The sequence below is a fragment of the Palaemon carinicauda genome, chromosome 7 (assembly GCF_036898095.1).
Source record: "Palaemon carinicauda isolate YSFRI2023 chromosome 7, ASM3689809v2, whole genome shotgun sequence".
In the NCBI taxonomy this organism is placed as follows: domain Eukaryota; kingdom Metazoa; phylum Arthropoda; class Malacostraca; order Decapoda; family Palaemonidae; genus Palaemon; species Palaemon carinicauda.
The window spans coordinates 96,842,393-96,846,245 of record NC_090731.1 but is presented as its reverse complement, the minus strand read 5'-3'; positions in this window follow the sequence as shown (position 1 = coordinate 96,846,245).

The window sequence follows — 3,853 nt, the reverse complement described above, 5'->3', positions numbered from 1 at the left end:
GAAGCTCAGACTTTTGAGCATTGGTAACAGACCTAGAAGCAAAAGAGCAAAGCAGAGCTCTCTTCTTTAGGACCCCAGCTGAGAACAGAGCAGCCAACTCATTCGCCCCATCTCTGAGGGCCTTATCCATACAGGACATAATACTGGTAAGGTCCCTAGATCCTTCCATCTGTTCAGTTTTCCTTGTGAGAGTCCCAAGCGACCAGTCTAGGAAACTAAAAACCTCAAAGGCTCTAAAAATACCTTTGACGAGATGATCCAGCTCCGACATCGACCACATGACCTTGGCTGAGTTGAGAGCATGCCTTCTAGCAGAGTCCACTAAACCAGAGAAGTCACCCTTGGAGGAGGAAGGCACTCCCAGACCCAAAGGTTCTCCAGTTGCATACCACATACCCGCTCTTGAAGCAAGACGAGCTGGTGGAAACGAGAAGGAAGTCTTAACTGTTTGTCTCCGCTCCATCATCCAGTCATCAATCTTCGTTTGAGCCTTCTTTGCAGAGATAGACAGCTTCATCTTGATGAAGGCCGACTGTTTCTTGGCCTTCTTTCTGTTAAATTGGGACTGAGGAGATTGAGGGGCAGCAGGCTGGAATTCCTCTCCAAAAAGTTCAAGCAGGGAGCGAGAGAGAACTTTGTAATCTCCCACAGCGTCGGCAGGATTATCATCGTCATCAGAAACATCCTCGAGGTCCTGATCCACATCTGCAATATCCTTCGAAAGAGAAGAAGGATCCTTAGAACCCGACAAGGGCAAATCAAAGGCATCATCCTGCAAAAGACGGGTTGCATCCTGGAGTCCCGCGCTAGAAGAATCCTTGGGACGAGAGGCAGTATCGTCCCGAAGAGGCAGGGTGGTATCGCCCTGTGACAGAGAACGAGAGGCAGAGTCGTTCTGTCGTCGAGAGCGAGAGGCGGTATCGTCGTGGCGGCGAGAATGAGAGGCGGTATCGTCGTGGCGGCGAGAATGAGAGGCGGTATCGTCGTGGCGTCGTGAACGAGAGGCGGTATCGTCGTGGCGTCGAGAACTAGGGTCGGTATCGTCGTGGCGTCGTGAACGAGAGGAGGGATCGTCGTGGCGAAGCGAACGAGAGGAGGTATCGTCGTGGCGAAGCGAACGAGAGGAGGTATCGTCGTGGCGAAGCGAACGGGAGGCGGTATCGTCTTGGTATCGAGAACGAGAAGCAGCGTCGTTCGATAAGGTATCGTCCCGGTATCGAGAACGAGAAAACGTATCGCCCTGGTATCGCGAAGAAGTATCGCCTGGCGACAGCACACATTCCTCATCCTGGCGTAGAGAGGGAGAAGTTTTCTTTAAAGAAGAACTCCGTTCTCTCTTAGAAGCAGACTTCTTAATCGGCAACGAGTCGTCTTTACGTCTGTCAGACTGGGCGTGAGGGCGGCTAAAGGCTTGTACTAAAGTCAAAAGTTGTTCCTGCATGACAGACATAAAGGATTTAGCAACATCAGCTGGGTCTTGCGGACCCGAAGGGGGGGGGGCTGACGAATAACACTCGTATCTTCGGCAGCAGGCTTCGTCCTTTTCACAGGCACGGAGTCGAAATCATCCTCCGACGGACAAGGTTCATAACTGCTAGGACCGGGAGAGAAAGAACGAGACCGTTCGTCGCGGTTCCATCTCCTCTTAGTAGGTCTTGAAGCTTCATACTTCCATTTACGTCTGGACGAATTCGGAGAAGAAAACAACACATCCGACACGTCTTTCCCGTGACGGTCAAGAGCAGCCTGGGAATCGACAACAGGACTGTCTGAGGCGACGGCTGACCGAGGGTACGTACCTCTCACCCCCTTTCGGTCATCGACGTACCTTCTCCCTTGGTCCTGGGAGCTTGGTAGAGGTCTAGGCCTAGGGGTATGACAGATTCGGTCAGTCGCCACCTCCACTGCACTAACACAAGCACTTTCACTTTCCTTACCTTTAAAGGCCTCCAGTTGTTCTTTAATGGCCTTCAACTCGGCCGCCAGGCTAGCGTACCGAGGGTCATCCATAGATACGGAACCTGTAGGAGGTGCAGGAGTTACTACCTCAAGGGAAGGATCAACTTCCAAAGAGGAATCAATAATAGGATCAATAGATAAATCTACGCTAAGTTCGTCTTCCTTACCACTAACAGACTTAGACTTAGACCTAGAAGCTCTCCTAACTCTATCGAGCTCTAGCTTACGCACATAGCGCTGAATAATTAACCAATCTTTCTCATCCAAAACCTTACATTCCCCGCACCTATTATCAAGGGCACAAACAAAACCCCTACAATTAGAACAAACTGTGTGAGGATCTACCGCCATTTTCGGTAGTCTCACCTTACATTCCTCATTCGCACAGATACGGTAATGACTCTTTTCACTCATAATGAAAAACAGCAAAAAAAAAAAAGCTAAGAGAAAACAAAATACAACGATCGCCAAAACCCCAAATCAGAGTACTTCACCAAAAAAGCAGACTGGTACACCGAGCAGGGAAAGCGAAGAAACACTCTTAATGACAGACCAACGTGTTGTCGATCCGGCCGGCAGAGATTAACTGAAGAACAAAAAACGGGAATGATTCCTCCTACCACCCTTTAACGGGTGTTACCACCCAACCACCACAAGGCGGTTGCCTAGTTTTAGAAAAATTCTGCCGAAATAGAGATAATTAGCTATGTATATATAACTGCCAGGTAAGTTCTATTCATAAAAACAAGGGGATAATAATAATAATAATAATAAAAACAAGGGGATAATAATAATAATAATAATAATAATAATAATAATAATAATAAAAACAATGGGATAATAATAATAATAATAATAATAATAATAATAATAATAAAAACAAGGGGATAATAATAATAATAATAATAATAATAATAATAATAATAATAATAAAAACAAGGGGATAATAATAATGATAATAATAAAAACAAGGGGATAATAATAATAATAATAATAATAATAATAATAATAAAAACAAGGGGATAATAATAATAATAATAATAATAATAATAATAATAATAATAATAATAATAATAATAATAATAAAAACAAGGGGATAATAATAATAATAATAATAATAATAATAATAATAATAATAATAATAATAATAATAATAATAATAATAATAATAATAATAATAAAAACAAGGGGATAATAATAATAATAATAATAATAATAATAATAATAGTAATAATAATAATAATAATAATAATAATAATAATAATAATAATAATAATAATAATAATAATAATAATAAAAACAAGGGGATAATAATAATAATAATAATAATAATAATAATAATAATAATAATAATAATAACAATAATAATAATAAAAACAAAGGGATAATAATAATAATAATAATAATAATAATAATAATAATAATAAAAACAAGGGGATAATAATAATAATAATAATAATAATAATAATAATAATAATAATAATAATAATAATAATAATAATAATAATAATAATAATAAAAACAAGGGGATAATAATAATAATAATAATAATAATAATAATAATAATAATAATAATAATAATAATAATAATAATAATAATAATAATAAAAACAAGGGGATAATAATAATAATAATAATAATAATAATAATAATAATAATAATAATAATAATAATAATAAAAACAAGGGGGTAATAATAAAAGTAATAATAATAATAATAATAATAATAATATTAATAATAATAATAATAATAATAATAAAAACAAGGGGATAATAATAATAATAATAATAATAATAATAATAATAATAATAATAATAATAATAAAAACAAGGGGATAATAATAATAATAATAATAATAATAATAATAATAATAATAATAATAATAATAATAATA